Below are 17,589 nucleotides of genomic sequence, written 5' to 3'. Positions count from 1 at the left end.
CGGACACCAGACCGGTTTGTGGATTCACATAGCGCAGGGAGAATCGCCGTACCATAGGGAGGCAGACTTGTGCGTTGTTGTCTGGGGTGTTTTTTTCTCTGTTTTTTCTGGTTCTTTTTCCTTTGGTTTTATCCGTAGGATATTTGTAATTCGCCTGACCTGAAATAGGCGAGGGCAGAAGGAGCACTGCCAGTGACAAAAGGCGCAAATGAACTGCAGAGCTGTTACAGCTGGCGCGGATTTTGCGTTTTTTGCGGATTTCGCGCGTTTTCACTCTTCATCGGCGCGGATTTTGCGGAAATGATAAAAATAAGTTCTAAAATCGTAATTATCGTTATATCAGTGCAAATCTTCTTCTTCTTCTTCTTCAATTTCTATATCAATTTTAATTTTCAATTTCAAATTCATTTATTAATTTATCTGGCCTTATGGCCTACATAAATCTTATGACTAGACTTAACAATTAAACGCGAACATAATGTAAAAGATGATTGACTGAATCCGCAGTCATATTCATGTCCAAAGAATGCGCAGACAAATTATACGCGGATGCCATCCGGATCACGAGCACAATAAACATTACGACGAAAAGAAACGAAACAAAGATCTAGATCTAAGGGCTTGACTTGGTGCGTAGAAAGCGATTCCTGATAGAAGAGACGGAGCATCAATTTGATCTGCTAGTAATTTGTGAAGGAAAACAACTTCGGAAATCGTCCTCCGGCGTTCCAGCGTCTTCTTCACTGGCACAACAACCGTTATCGGTCAAGGCCTGCCTACGCTTGTGACTGAGCTTGGCTTTCTGTGACTAATGATTACTCATAGCAGGATAGTCAGTCAGTCATGCGTAAAAATAGTCAGTGCGAATCACCATAATCAAAATCGACGAACATCTCATTCTAACAATTGAGACCTTAAAGAGCGAAAGCGAAAACATGGTGATTTTTTTATGGGGCATAGCATGCACAAAACGATAACATTTGTTGAACGATTTGAAGGGGTTCAGTTTATATCGGCAGAAAATGACAGATATGGTAAATTACGCAATCGGCCATTCTTCAGGGACCGTTTTTGAAGGATGTGTGAGGATAATTCTATTCGTTGTTGTTTGATGAGACCGAAGGAAACAACAGGAAATGGATGTAACAATTTAATATTTTTCAAGCCATCTGACGAAGATCATGTTCTTCCATCTTGATTCCGCTTTTCTCGGCAAAGCTACAGCTGATAGTATTATGGGAAAAAATCTGGAAGGGCTAGAAGCTGCTAAGCTTCCTTTAGACATCCTTGTCATGATAAGCATGGATGGGCCAAAGGTAAACCAAAGCTTGGAGCATAAAATCAACAGCAAGCTCATACGTGAAAGAGAATTTCAGCTCGTTGATACATGGTCATGTCCTGCCCACATAATTCACAATGCTGTAAAATATAATTATAAACTGGTACTAGGTTTTTTAGGCCAGGTACCTGGCCCGTCAGCAGTTCCTGGCTCATCTACCGGTCCATTAAAGGTTCCATGTCGTCCCCGTTACAGTTTCTAGGTCTTTCTGCAGAAGGTATATTGTGTTGACAATTGCCGAGCAGTTAGCAGGTTCAAATACAAATATGAATTGTGGGATCAAAACTAACGAAATAATCTGACCCTCTCCCTGTTCGACCAGTGCCTGGTCTTGGCGCACAGAATTTATCCCTTTAACTGAAGCCCCCATCGACATAAATGTAAAAGCACTGTGTTGTAACTACAACTTTCGGATTTCGAAGAAGTTCGAAGCGAATCATTATTTTAGACTTAGTCAACTGACTCGTCAAAATTAAGTTAATTCATCCGTTTTCCTGATCCTAACCCCCAGTCCCTTTCGGGTTTCCCTTTTATATTCCGTCCCGGGCTCCGGTTCAAACATTTGAACTATATACAGTCGACTCTCGATAATTCGAAGTTGGAGGGACCCAGGAAAAAGTTCGATTTATCGAGAGTTCGAATTATCAAGAGTGGTAGGAAATAAGCAGCTACGGTTGCTGAGTTATGAACTGGAAATAAGTATGCGTGTATTGATTTACGCTATGCCTTTATCCACCGTTTTCGCTAACTGTTTTTTCTTCACTTTTCTTTGTGCACCTTCCTACAAAGCATGTGTGCCCCAAATATGTCCGTCTGCCCGTCTACACCATGTAGTCTAATTCGGACGAAAATCTTCGTCCCTGTTCAACAGAGTGTTATAGGGCACCCGCAATGTGACGCGTTCTATTGCGTTTCAACTTGCTCAGAACTTCGAATTGTTGCGAGTTGAGTGGATACAGCTTCGAATTACCGCGTGAAGAGAGCAACCTAGCTTCGAATTTTACTTCGCTTTATCGAGTGTATCAAATAGTATTGTTTTTATTCGAAATAGTGAGAGTTTTAGAAGGAACTACTGATATACTTCGAATTATCGAGAGTTTCGAATTATCGAACGTTTGAATTATCGAGAGTCGACTGTAGTTCTAAGCTAATATTAGTCCCGAGTGAGCGTTCCCGTTCTCACTCCTCAATTCTCACGCTATCACGCATGCAGCCCTGTCGTTTTGACACACTGTAATATCGCAAAATGTTACCAAAAAACTAAACGCGTCTATCACACAGCTCGGTTAATAGGAAATTTTTCAAAGACAGATACTTGTACCGAGTTACAGCATATTGTAACAGTTTCTGTGCTCCACAGCGCATGCCCTGTGGTTGCACCACTTTTTATGCTTAGCTTACATGAACCGCAAAGCATCCTTTGCAAACGGTAAAATGTTGTTAGTGAGTCAGTCAACGGTCAAAATCTGCGCACATTTGTTTTTCGGCCAGCGTGTGAAAAAAAGGTTTACAAAAAAATGTTTTTTGCGTCTCGTGTAAACTAAGCATAACACTCCTACTACGCATGATAATCCGTAAATGCGATTTGCGATGTGAATTGCGCATTGTTTCGGCCAATTGTAAGAATCCTCTCAAACAGTATTAAAACAATTCAGAGATGTCAATTGCATTGCACCTCCTTCTCTCTCCATGCCATCCGTGCCGTATTCGCTGCAAATTCTGGGGCTCACTATTCCCCACGTATCAGTTTCTCCTTTCTTGCGTTTGTAATGAAGAATTTCTTCCATGTGTGTGACGATTCGCGAAAGGCGCAGTAACGACTCGACGTTCGGCACACTCTGCCGCTTTCTATCCCGCATTTCCTGTGTTTCGCGGAAGGAACGACCCCCATCTCTTGCCTTGTTCGTTTCGCGGAAGGTAAAGCTACCTGTCCGAACAACAGTACTCTCGGATCGGTCGTCCGTCTACTCTGCCGTGGATAGCGGTCCCCACTTCTCGCATTCTTCTTTTGTTTTCTTGTATTCGTAGATCCACAAACACAAGCAGTGAGATTAGAATACGAATCGATTGGCTGCGTTATAAGCTAATCCTGTATGCGAGCGTGATTGTTCTCACTTCCTCTCACATAATCGCGAAGTGAACTCGGACATACCGTCCAATGCCGTTGGATTTCTCTCTCTCTCTCTTTTCTCTCTTTTTCTCTGTCTTTCCCTCTGTCTGTCTTTTTCTGTCTTTCTCTCTCTCCCTCTATCTCTCTCTCTCTCTCTCTCTCTCTCTCTCTCTCTCTCTTTTTCTCTCTCTCTCTCTCCCCCTCTCCATCTTACATTTCCCATTTCACATCTAACTTTATCTTTATCTACCACCTCCCACTTCCCACCTCCCACCACCCAACACCCACCACCCAGCACCCACCTCCCACCACCCACCTCCCACCACCCACCTCCCAACTCTCATCTTTCACCTCCCACCAACATACCTCCCATCTCCAATCACAAACCACAAACCTCCTGCCACAAATCACCCATCTCCCATCTCCCATCTCCCATCTCCTATCTCCCATCGCATTCACACTGTCTCTCTCTCATAATCTCTCTCCCTTTTTATTCATCTCTCTCTCTCTCTTTCGCTCTCTGGCTATATCTATCCCTATCCCTATGCCTCACCTTGTCACACTTTCCATTTTTGTCTCTCTTTTTCCCACTATGACTGCCTCTATCTTTACTGTATGTCTCTCTCTTTCTCTCTCACTTTCTCGTTCCACCTTTCCCTATTTCTTTTTCTCACTCTTACACACACTTACAACTCAAAATTCCAACAATTGCGCACAGAAGGGTCGGTTTTGTTTAGCTGGCCCAGTTTTCTGATTTTGCATTAGTAGCGGCATCGAATCAGTCATCGATCGAATATGGATTACTTTTCGCGCGCGTGTTTGTTGGGCCATGGTCGACCCTCGGAAGGAAAATTATTATATAGGACTAGGTTTTTTAGGCCAGGTACCTGGCCCGTCAGCAGTTCCTGGCTCATCTACCGGTCCATTAAAGGTTCCATGTCGTCCCCGTTACAGTTTCTAGGTCTTTCTGCAGAAGGTATATTGTGTTGACAATTGCCGAGCAGTTAGCAGGTTCAAATACAAATATGAATTGTGGGATCAAAACTAACGAAATAATCTGACCCTCTCCCTGTTCGACCAGTGCCTGGTCTTGGCGCACAGAATTTATCCCTTTAACTGAAGCCCCCATCGACATAAATGTAAAAGCACTGTGTTGTAACTACAACTTTCGGATTTCGAAGAAGTTCGAAGCGAATAATTATTTTAGACTTAGTCAACTGACTCGTCAAAATTAAGTTAATTCATCCGTTTTCCTGATCCTAATCCCCAGTCCCTTTCGGGTTTCCCTTTTATATTCCGTCCCGGGCTCCGGTTCAAACATTTGAACTATATAGTTCTAAACTAATATTAGTCCCGAGTGAGCGTTCCCGTTCTCACTCCTCAATTCTCACGCTGTCACGCATGCAGCCCTGTCGTTTTGACACACTGTTATATCGCAAAATGTTAGCCCGTTTAATAGGAAATTTTTCAAAGACAGATACTTGTACCGAGTTACAGCATATTGTACCAGTTTCTGTGCTCCACAGCACCTTTGCAAACGGTAAAATGTTGTTAGTGAGTCAGTCAACGGTCAAAATCTGCGCACATTTGTTTTTCGGCCAGCGTGTGAAAAAAAGGTTTACAAAAAAATGTTTTTTGCGTCTCGTGTAAACTAAGCATAACACTCCTACTACGCATGATAATCCGTAAATGCGATTTGCGATGTGAATTGCGCATTGTTTCGGCCAATTGTAAGAATCCTCTCAAACAGTATTAAAACAATTCAGAGATGTCAATTGCATTGCACCTCCTTCTCTCTCCATGCCATCCGTGCCGTATTCGCTGCAAATTCTGGGGCTCACTATTCCCCACGTATCAGTTTCTCCTTTCTTGCGTTTGTAATGAAGAATTCCTTCCATGTGTGTGACGATTCGCGAAAGGCGCAGTAACGACTCGACGTTCGGCACACTCTGCCGCTTTCTATCCCGCATTTCCTGTGTTTCGCGGAAGGAACGACCCCCATCTCTTGCCTTGTTCGTTTCGCGGAAGGTAAAGCTACCTGTCCGAACAACAGTACTCTCGGATCGGTCGTCCGTCTACTCTGCCGTAGATAGCGGTCCCCACTTCTCGCATTCTTCTTTTGTTTTCTTGTATTCGTAGATCCACAAACACAAGCAGTGAGATTAGAATACGAATCGATTGGCTGCGTTATAAGCTAATCCTGTATGCGAGCGTGATTGTTCTCACTTCCTCTCACATAATCGCGAAGTGAACTCGGACATACCGTCCAATGCCGTTGGATTTCTCTCTCTCTCTCTTTTCTCTCTTTTTCTCTGTCTTTCCCTCTGTCTGTCTTTTTCTGTATTTCTCTCTCTCCCTCTATCTCTCTCTCTCTCTCTCTCTCTCTCTCTCTCTCTCTCTCTTTTTCTCTCTCTCTCTCTCCCCCTCTCCATCTTACATTTCCCATTTCACATCTAACTTTATCTTTATCTACCACCTCCCACTTCCCACCTCCCACCACCCAACACCCACCACCCAGCACCCACCTCCCACCACCCACCTCCCACCACCCACCTCCCAACTCTCATCTTTCACCTCCCACCAACATACCTCCCATCTCCAATCACAAACCACAAACCTCCTGCCACAAATCACCCATCTCCCATCTCCCATCTCCCATCTCCTATCTCCCATCGCATTCACACTGTCTCTCTCTCATAATCTCTCTCCCTTTTTATTCATCTCTCTCTCTCTCTTTCGCTCTCTGGCTATATCTATCCCTATCCCTATGCCTCACCTTGTCATACTTTCCATTTTTGTCTCTCTTTTTCCCACTATGACTGCCTCTATCTTTACTGTATGTCTCTCTCTTTCTCTCTCACTTTCTCGTTCCACCTTTCCCTATTTCTTTCTCTCACTCTTACACACACTTACAACTCAAAATTCCAACAATTGCGCACAGAAGGGTCGGTTTTGTTTAGCAGGCCCTGTTTTCTGATTTTGAATTAGTAGCGACATCGAATCAGACTTCGATCGAATAAGGGTTACTTTTCGCGCGCGTGTTTATTGGGCCATGGTCGACCCTCGGAAGGAAAATTATTATATAGGACTAGGTTTTTTAGGCCAGGTACCTGGCCCGTCAGCAGTTCCTGGCTCATCTACCGGTCCGTTAAAGGTTCCATGTCGTCCCCGTTACAGTTTCTAGGTCTTTCTGCAGAAGGTATATTGTGTTGACAATTGCCGAGCAGTTAGCAGGTTCAAATACAAATATGAATTGTGGGATCAAAACTAACGAAATAATCTGACCCTCTCCCTGTTCGACCAGTGCCTGGTCTTGGCGCACAGAATTTATCCCTTTAACTGAAGCCCCCATCGACATAAATGTAAAAGCACTGTGTTGTAACTACAACTTTCGGATTTCGAAGAAGTTCGAAGCGAATCATTATTTTAGACTTAGTCAACTGACTCGTCAAAATTAAGTTAATTCATCCGTTTTCCTGATCCTAACCCCCAGTCCCTTTCGGGTTTCCCTTTTATATTCCGTCCCGGGCTCCGGTTCAAACATTTGAACTATATACAGTCGACTCTCGATAATTCGAAGTTGGAGGGACCCAGGAAAAAGTTCGATTTATCGAGAGTTCGAATTATCAAGAGTGGTAGGAAATAAGCAGCTACGGTTGCTGAGTTATGAACTGGAAATAAGTATGCGTGTATTGATTTACGCTATGCCTTTACCCACCGTTTTCGCTAACTGTTTTTTCTTCACTTTTCTTTGTGCACCTTCCTACAAAGCATGTGTGCCCCAAATATGTCCGTCTGCCCGTCTACACCATGTAGTCTAATTCGGACGAAAATCTTCGTCCCTGTTCAACAGAGTGTTATAGGGCACCCGCAATGTGACGCGTTCTATTGCGTTTCAACTTGCTCAGAACTTCGAATTGTTGCGAGTTGAGTGGATACAGCTTCGAATTACCGCGTGAAGAGAGCAACCTAGCTTCGAATTTTACTTCGCTTTATCGAGTGTATCAAATAGTATTGTTTTTATTCGAAATAGTGAGAGTTTTCCAAGGGACTACTGATATACTTCGAATTATCGAGAGTTTCGAATTATCGAACGTTTGAATTATCGAGAGTCGACTGTAGTTCTAAGCTAATATTAGTCCCGAGTGAGCGTTCCCGTTCTCACTCCTCAATTCTCACGCTATCACGCATGCAGCCCTGCCGTTTTGACACACTGTAATATCGCAAAATGTTACCAAAAAACTAAACGCGTCTATCACACAGCTCGGTTAATAGGAAATTTTTCAAAGACAGATACTTGTACCGAGTTACAGCATATTGTAACAGTTTCTGTGCTCCACAGCGCATGCCCTGTGGTTGCACCACTTTTTATGTTTAGCTTACATGAACCGCAAAGCATCCTTTGCAAACGGTAAAATGTTGTTAGTGAGTCAGTCAACGGTCAAAATCTGCGCACATTTGTTTTTCGGCCAGCGTGTGAAAAAAAGGTTTACAAAAAAAATGTTTTTTGCGTCTCGTATAAACTAAGCATAACACTCCTACTACGCATGATAATCCGTAAATGCGATTTGCGATGTGAATTGCGCATTGTTTCGGCCAATTGTAAGAATCCTCTCAAACAGTATTAAAACAATTCAGAGATGTCAATTGCATTGCACCTCCTTCTCTCTCCATGCCATCCGTGCCGCATTCGCTGCAAATTCTGGGGCTCACTATTCCCCACGTATCAGTTTCTCCTTTCTTGCGTTTGTAATGAAGAATTCCTTCCATGTGCGTGACGATTCGCGAAAGGCGCAGTAACGACTCGACGTTCGGCACACTCTGCCGCTTTCTATCCCGCATTTCCTGTGTTTCGCGGAAGGAACGACCCCCATCTCTTGCCTTGTTCGTTTCGCGGAAGGTAAAGCTACCTGTCCGAACAACAGTACTCTCGGATCGGTCGTCCGTCTACTCTGCCGTAGATAGCGGTCCCCACTTCTCGCATTCTTCTTTTGTTTTCTTGTATTCGTAGATCCACAAACACAAGCAGTGAGATTAGAATACGAATCGATTGGCTGCGTTATAAGCTAATCCTGTATGCGAGCGTGATTGTTCTCACTTCCTCTCACATAATCGCGAAGTGAACTCGGACATACCGTCCAATGCCGTTGGATTTCTCTCTCTCTCTCTTTTCTCTCTTTTTCTCTGTCTTTCCCTCTGTCTGTCTTTTTCTGTCTTTCTCTCTCTCCCTCTATCTCTCTCTCTCTCTCTCTCTCTCTCTCTCTCTTTTTCTCTCTCTCTCTCTCCCCCTCTCCATCTTACATTTCCCATTTCACATCTAACTTTATCTTTATCTACCACCTCCCACTTCCCACCTCCCACCACCCAACACCCACCACCCAGCACCCACCTCCCACCACCCACCTCCCACCACCCACCTCCCAACTCTCATCTTTCACCTCCCACCAACATACCTCCCATCTCCAATCACAAACCACAAACCTCCTGCCACAAATCACCCATCTCCCATCTCCCATCTCCCATCTCCTATCTCCCATCGCATTCACACTGTCTCTCTCTCATAATCTCTCTCCCTTTTTATTCATCTCTCTCTCTCTCTTTCGCTCTCTGGCTATATCTATCCCTATCCCTATGCCTCACCTTGTCATACTTTCCATTTTTGTCTCTCTTTTTCCCACTATGACTGCCTCTATCTTTACTGTATGTCTCTCTCTTTCTCTCTCACTTTCTCGTTCCACCTTTCCCTATTTCTTTCTCTCACTCTTACACACACTTACAACTCAAAATTCCAACAATTGCGCACAGAAGGGTCGGTTTTGTTTAGCAGGCCCTGTTTTCTGATTTTGAATTAGTAGCGACATCGAATCAGACTTCGATCGAATAAGGGTTACTTTTCGCGCGCGTGTTTATTGGGCCATGGTCGACCCTCGGAAGGAAAATTATTATATAGGACTAGGTTTTTTAGGCCAGGTACCTGGCCCGTCAGCAGTTCCTGGCTCATCTACCGGTCCGTTAAAGGTTCCATGTCGTCCCCGTTACAGTTTCTAGGTCTTTCTGCAGAAGGTATATTGTGTTGACAATTGCCGAGCAGTTAGCAGGTTCAAATACAAATATGAATTGTGGGATCAAAACTAACGAAATAATCTGACCCTCTCCCTGTTCGACCAGTGCCTGGTCTTGGCGCACAGAATTTATCCCTTTAACTGAAGCCCCCATCGACATAAATGTAAAAGCACTGTGTTGTAACTACAACTTTCGGATTTCGAAGAAGTTCGAAGCGAATCATTATTTTAGACTTAGTCAACTGACTCGTCAAAATTAAGTTAATTCATCCGTTTTCCTGATCCTAACCCCCAGTCCCTTTCGGGTTTCCCTTTTATATTCCGTCCCGGGCTCCGGTTCAAACATTTGAACTATATACAGTCGACTCTCGATAATTCGAAGTTGGAGGGACCCAGGAAAAAGTTCGATTTATCGAGAGTTCGAATTATCAAGAGTGGTAGGAAATAAGCAGCTACGGTTGCTGAGTTATGAACTGGAAATAAGTATGCGTGTATTGATTTACGCTATGCCTTTACCCACCGTTTTCGCTAACTGTTTTTTCTTCACTTTTCTTTGTGCACCTTCCTACAAAGCATGTGTGCCCCAAATATGTCCGTCTGCCCGTCTACACCATGTAGTCTAATTCGGACGAAAATCTTCGTCCCTGTTCAACAGAGTGTTATAGGGCACCCGCAATGTGACGCGTTCTATTGCGTTTCAACTTGCTCAGAACTTCGAATTGTTGCGAGTTGAGTGGATACAGCTTCGAATTACCGCGTGAAGAGAGCAACCTAGCTTCGAATTTTACTTCGCTTTATCGAGTGTATCAAATAGTATTGTTTTTATTCGAAATAGTGAGAGTTTTCCAAGGGACTACTGATATACTTCGAATTATCGAGAGTTTCGAATTATCGAACGTTTGAATTATCGAGAGTCGACTGTAGTTCTAAGCTAATATTAGTCCCGAGTGAGCGTTCCCGTTCTCACTCCTCAATTCTCACGCTATCACGCATGCAGCCCTGTCGTTTTGACACACTGTAATATCGCAAAATGTTACCAAAAAACTAAACGCGTCTATCACACAGCTCGGTTAATAGGAAATTTTTCAAAGACAGATACTTGTACCGAGTTACAGCATATTGTAACAGTTTCTGTGCTCCACAGCGCATGCCCTGTGGTTGCACCACTTTTTATGTTTAGCTTACATGAACCGCAAAGCATCCTTTGCAAACGGTAAAATGTTGTTAGTGAGTCAGTCAACGGTCAAAATCTGCGCACATTTGTTTTTCGGCCAGCGTGTGAAAAAAAGGTTTACAAAAAAAATGTTTTTTGCGTCTCGTATAAACTAAGCATAACACTCCTACTACGCATGATAATCCGTAAATGCGATTTGCGATGTGAATTGCGCATTGTTTCGGCCAATTGTAAGAATCCTCTCAAACAGTATTAAAACAATTCAGAGATGTCAATTGCATTGCACCTCCTTCTCTCTCCATGCCATCCGTGCCGCATTCGCTGCAAATTCTGGGGCTCACTATTCCCCACGTATCAGTTTCTCCTTTCTTGCGTTTGTAATGAAGAATTCCTTCCATGTGCGTGACGATTCGCGAAAGGCGCAGTAACGACTCGACGTTCGGCACACTCTGCCGCTTTCTATCCCGCATTTCCTGTGTTTCGCGGAAGGAACGACCCCCATCTCTTGCCTTGTTCGTTTCGCGGAAGGTAAAGCTACCTGTCCGAACAACAGTACTCTCGGATCGGTCGTCCGTCTACTCTGCCGTGGATAGCGGTCCCCACTTCTCGCATTCTTCTTTTGTTTTCTTGTATTCGTAGATCCACAAACACAAGCATTGAGATTAGAATACGAATCGATTGGCTGCGTTATAAGCTAATCCTGTATGCGAGCGTGATTGTTCTCACTTCCTCTCACATAATCGCGAAGTGAACTCGGACATACCGTCCAATGCCGTTGGATTTCTCTCTATCTCTCTTTTCTCTCTTTTTCTCTGTCTTTCCCTCTGTCTGTCTTTCTCTGTATTTCTCTCTCTCCCTCTCCCTCTATCTCTCTCTCTCTTTCTCTCTCTCTTTTTCTCTCTCTCTCTCTCCCCTCTCCATCTTACATTTCCCATTTCACATCTAACATCTACCACATCCCACCTCCCACCTCCCAACACCCACCACCCAGCACCCACCTTCCACCACCCACCACCCAACTCTCATCTTTCACCTCCCACCAACATACCTCCCATCTCCCATCACAAACCACAAACCTCCTGCCACAAATCACCCATCTCCCATCTCCTATCTCCCATCGCATTCACACTGTCTCTCTCTCTCATAATCTCTCTCCCTTTTTATTCATCTCTCTCTCTCTCTCTTTCGCTCTCTGGCTATATCTATCCCTATCCCTATGCCTCACCTTGTCATACTTTCCATTTTTGTCTCTCTTTTTCCCACTATGACTGCCTCTATCTTTACTGTATGTCTCTCTCTTTCTCTCTCACTTTCTCGTTCCACCTTTCCCTATTTCTTTCTCTCACTCTTACACACACTTACAACTCAAAATTCCAACAATTGCGCACAGAAGGGTCGGTTTTGTTTAGCAGGCCCTGTTTTCTGATTTTGAATTAGTAGCGACATCGAATCAGACTTCGATCGAATAAGGGTTACTTTTCGCGCGCGTGTTTATTGGGCCATGGTCGACCCTCGGAAGGAAAATTATTATATAGGACTAGGTTTTTTAGGCCAGGTACCTGGCCCGTCAGCAGTTCCTGGCTCATCTACCGGTCCGTTAAAGGTTCCATGTCGTCCCCGTTACAGTTTCTAGGTCTTTCTGCAGAAGGTATATTGTGTTGACAATTGCCGAGCAGTTAGCAGGTTCAAATACAAATATGAATTGTGGGATCAAAACTAACGAAATAATCTGACCCTCTCCCTGTTCGACCAGTGCCTGGTCTTGGCGCACAGAATTTATCCCTTTAACTGAAGCCCCCATCGACATAAATGTAAAAGCACTGTGTTGTAACTACAACTTTCGGATTTCGAAGAAGTTCGAAGCGAATCATTATTTTAGACTTAGTCAACTGACTCGTCAAAATTAAGTTAATTCATCCGTTTTCCTGATCCTAACCCCCAGTCCCTTTCGGGTTTCCCTTTTATATTCCGTCCCGGGCTCCGGTTCAAACATTTGAACTATATACAGTCGACTCTCGATAATTCGAAGTTGGAGGGACCCAGGAAAAAGTTCGATTTATCGAGAGTTCGAATTATCAAGAGTGGTAGGAAATAAGCAGCTACGGTTGCTGAGTTATGAACTGGAAATAAGTATGCGTGTATTGATTTACGCTATGCCTTTACCCACCGTTTTCGCTAACTGTTTTTTCTTCACTTTTCTTTGTGCACCTTCCTACAAAGCATGTGTGCCCCAAATATGTCCGTCTGCCCGTCTACACCATGTAGTCTAATTCGGACGAAAATCTTCGTCCCTGTTCAACAGAGTGTTATAGGGCACCCGCAATGTGACGCGTTCTATTGCGTTTCAACTTGCTCAGAACTTCGAATTGTTGCGAGTTGAGTGGATACAGCTTCGAATTACCGCGTGAAGAGAGCAACCTAGCTTCGAATTTTACTTCGCTTTATCGAGTGTATCAAATAGTATTGTTTTTATTCGAAATAGTGAGAGTTTTCCAAGGGACTACTGATATACTTCGAATTATCGAGAGTTTCGAATTATCGAACGTTTGAATTATCGAGAGTCGACTGTAGTTCTAAGCTAATATTAGTCCCGAGTGAGCGTTCCCGTTCTCACTCCTCAATTCTCACGCTATCACGCATGCAGCCCTGTCGTTTTGACACACTGTAATATCGCAAAATGTTACCAAAAAACTAAACGCGTCTATCACACAGCTCGGTTAATAGGAAATTTTTCAAAGACAGATACTTGTACCGAGTTACAGCATATTGTAACAGTTTCTGTGCTCCACAGCGCATGCCCTGTGGTTGCACCACTTTTTATGCTTAGCTTACATGAACCGCAAAGCATCCTTTGCAAACGGTAAAATGTTGTTAGTGAGTCAGTCAACGGTCAAAATCTGCGCACATTTGTTTTTCGGCCAGCGTGTGAAAAAAAGGTTTACAAAAAAATGTTTTTTGCGTCTCGTGTAAACTAAGCATAACACTCCTACTACGCATGATAATCCGTAAATGCGATTTGCGATGTGAATTGCGCATTGTTTCGGCCAATTGTAAGAATCCTCTCAAACAGTATTAAAACAATTCAGAGATGTCAATTGCATTGCACCTCCTTCTCTCTCCATGCCATCCGTGCCGTATTCGCTGCAAATTCTGGGGCTCACTATTCCCCACGTATCAGTTTCTCCTTTCTTGCGTTTGTAATGAAGAATTCCTTCCATGTGTGTGACGATTCGCGAAAGGCGCAGTAACGACTCGACGTTCGGCACACTCTGCCGCTTTCTATCCCGCATTTCCTGTGTTTCGCGGAAGGAACGACCCCCATCTCTTGCCTTGTTCGTTTCGCGGAAGGTAAAGCTACCTGTCCGAACAACAGTACTCTCGGATCGGTCGTCCGTCTACTCTGCCGTGGATAGCGGTCCCCACTTCTCGCATTCTTCTTTTGTTTTCTTGTATTCGTAGATCCACAAACACAAGCAGTGAGATTAGAATACGAATCGATTGGCTGCGTTATAAGCTAATCCTGTATGCGAGCGTGATTGTTCTCACTTCCTCTCACATAATCGCGAAGTGAACTCGGACATACCGTCCAATGCCGTTGGATTTCTCTCTCTCTCTCTTTTCTCTCTTTTTCTCTGTCTTTCCCTCTGTCTGTCTTTTTCTGTATTTCTCTCTCTCCCTCTATCTCTCTCTCTCTCTCTCTCTCTCTCTCTCTCTCTCTCTCTTTTTCTCTCTCTCTCTCTCCCCCTCTCCATCTTACATTTCCCATTTCACATCTAACTTTATCTTTATCTACCACCTCCCACTTCCCACCTCCCACCACCCAACACCCACCACCCAGCACCCACCTCCCACCACCCACCTCCCACCACCCACCTCCCAACTCTCATCTTTCACCTCCCACCAACATACCTCCCATCTCCAATCACAAACCACAAACCTCCTGCCACAAATCACCCATCTCCCATCTCCCATCTCCCATCTCCTATCTCCCATCGCATTCACACTGTCTCTCTCTCATAATCTCTCTCCCTTTTTATTCATCTCTCTCTCTCTCTTTCGCTCTCTGGCTATATCTATCCCTATCCCTATGCCTCACCTTGTCATACTTTCCATTTTTGTCTCTCTTTTTCCCACTATGACTGCCTCTATCTTTACTGTATGTCTCTCTCTTTCTCTCTCACTTTCTCGTTCCACCTTTCCCTATTTCTTTCTCTCACTCTTACACACACTTACAACTCAAAATTCCAACAATTGCGCACAGAAGGGTCGGTTTTGTTTAGCAGGCCCTGTTTTCTGATTTTGAATTAGTAGCGACATCGAATCAGACTTCGATCGAATAAGGGTTACTTTTCGCGCGCGTGTTTATTGGGCCATGGTCGACCCTCGGAAGGAAAATTATTATATAGGACTAGGTTTTTTAGGCCAGGTACCTGGCCCGTCAGCAGTTCCTGGCTCATCTACCGGTCCGTTAAAGGTTCCATGTCGTCCCCGTTACAGTTTCTAGGTCTTTCTGCAGAAGGTATATTGTGTTGACAATTGCCGAGCAGTTAGCAGGTTCAAATACAAATATGAATTGTGGGATCAAAACTAACGAAATAATCTGACCCTCTCCCTGTTCGACCAGTGCCTGGTCTTGGCGCACAGAATTTATCCCTTTAACTGAAGCCCCCATCGACATAAATGTAAAAGCACTGTGTTGTAACTACAACTTTCGGATTTCGAAGAAGTTCGAAGCGAATCATTATTTTAGACTTAGTCAACTGACTCGTCAAAATTAAGTTAATTCATCCGTTTTCCTGATCCTAACCCCCAGTCCCTTTCGGGTTTCCCTTTTATATTCCGTCCCGGGCTCCGGTTCAAACATTTGAACTATATACAGTCGACTCTCGATAATTCGAAGTTGGAGGGACCCAGGAAAAAGTTCGATTTATCGAGAGTTCGAATTATCAAGAGTGGTAGGAAATAAGCAGCTACGGTTGCTGAGTTATGAACTGGAAATAAGTATGCGTGTATTGATTTACGCTATGCCTTTACCCACCGTTTTCGCTAACTGTTTTTTCTTCACTTTTCTTTGTGCACCTTCCTACAAAGCATGTGTGCCCCAAATATGTCCGTCTGCCCGTCTACACCATGTAGTCTAATTCGGACGAAAATCTTCGTCCCTGTTCAACAGAGTGTTATAGGGCACCCGCAATGTGACGCGTTCTATTGCGTTTCAACTTGCTCAGAACTTCGAATTGTTGCGAGTTGAGTGGATACAGCTTCGAATTACCGCGTGAAGAGAGCAACCTAGCTTCGAATTTTACTTCGCTTTATCGAGTGTATCAAATAGTATTGTTTTTATTCGAAATAGTGAGAGTTTTCCAAGGGACTACTGATATACTTCGAATTATCGAGAGTTTCGAATTATCGAACGTTTGAATTATCGAGAGTCGACTGTAGTTCTAAGCTAATATTAGTCCCGAGTGAGCGTTCCCGTTCTCACTCCTCAATTCTCACGCTATCACGCATGCAGCCCTGTCGTTTTGACACACTGTAATATCGCAAAATGTTACCAAAAAACTAAACGCGTCTATCACACAGCTCGGTTAATAGGAAATTTTTCAAAGACAGATACTTGTACCGAGTTACAGCATATTGTAACAGTTTCTGTGCTCCACAGCGCATGCCCTGTGGTTGCACCACTTTTTATGCTTAGCTTACATGAACCGCAAAGCATCCTTTGCAAACGGTAAAATGTTGTTAGTGAGTCAGTCAACGGTCAAAATCTGCGCACATTTGTTTTTCGGCCAGCGTGTGAAAAAAAGGTTTACAAAAAAATGTTTTTTGCGTCTCGTATAAACTAAGCATAACACTCCTACTACGCATGATAATCCGTAAATGCGATTTGCGATGTGAATTGCGCATTGTTTCGGCCAATTGTAAGAATCCTCTCAAACAGTATTAAAACAATTCAGAGATGTCAATTGCATTGCACCTCCTTCTCTCTCCATGCCATCCGTGCCGCATTCGCTGCAAATTCTGGGGCTCACTATTCCCCACGTATCAGTTTCTCCTTTCTTGCGTTTGTAATGAAGAATTCCTTCCATGTGCGTGACGATTCGCGAAAGGCGCAGTAACGACTCGACGTTCGGCACACTCTGCCGCTTTCTATCCCGCATTTCCTGTGTTTCGCGGAAGGAACGACCCCCATCTCTTGCCTTGTTCGTTTCGCGGAAGGTAAAGCTACCTGTCCGAACAACAGTACTCTCGGATCGGTCGTCCGTCTACTCTGCCGTGGATAGCGGTCCCCACTTCTCGCATTCTTCTTTTGTTTTCTTGTATTCGTAGATCCACAAACACAAGCATTGAGATTAGAATACGAATCGATTGGCTGCGTTATAAGCTAATCCTGTATGCGAGCGTGATTGTTCTCACTTCCTCTCACATAATCGCGAATTGAACTCGGACATACCGTCCAATGCCGTTGGATTTCTCTCTATCTCTCTTTTCTCTCTTTTTCTCTGTCTTTCCCTCTGTCTGTCTTTCTCTGTATTTCTCTCTCTCCCTCTCCCTCTATCTCTCTCTCTCTCTCTCTCTTTTTCTCTCTCTCTCCCCTCTCCATCTTACATTTCCCATTTCACATCTAACATCTACCACATCCCACCTCCCACCTCCCAACACCCACCACCCAGCACCCACCTCCCACCACCCACCACCCAACTCTCATCTTTCACCTCCCACCAACATACCTCCCATCTCCCATCACAAACCACAAACCTCCTGCCACAAATCACCCATCTCCCATCTCCTATCTCCCATCGCATTCACACTGTCTCTCTCTCTCATAATCTCTCTCCCTTTTTATTCATCTCTCTCTCTCTCTCTTTCGCTCTCTGGCTATATCTATCCCTATCCCTATGCC

General features: G+C 44.1%; 1 pseudogene; it reads left to right on the top strand.

The window, feature by feature from the left end:
* Nucleotides 1-983: 983 nt before the first annotated feature.
* Nucleotides 984-17,589, top strand: part of LOC131292091 (uncharacterized) — a 33,476-nt pseudogene continuing 16,870 nt past the window's right edge.

This window comes from Anopheles ziemanni (genome assembly GCF_943734765.1).
Source record: "Anopheles ziemanni chromosome X unlocalized genomic scaffold, idAnoZiCoDA_A2_x.2 X_unloc_3, whole genome shotgun sequence".
In the NCBI taxonomy this organism is placed as follows: domain Eukaryota; kingdom Metazoa; phylum Arthropoda; class Insecta; order Diptera; family Culicidae; genus Anopheles; species Anopheles ziemanni.
The sequence above is the reverse complement of the archived record's forward strand: the minus strand, read 5'-3'. Positions and strand labels throughout refer to the sequence as shown.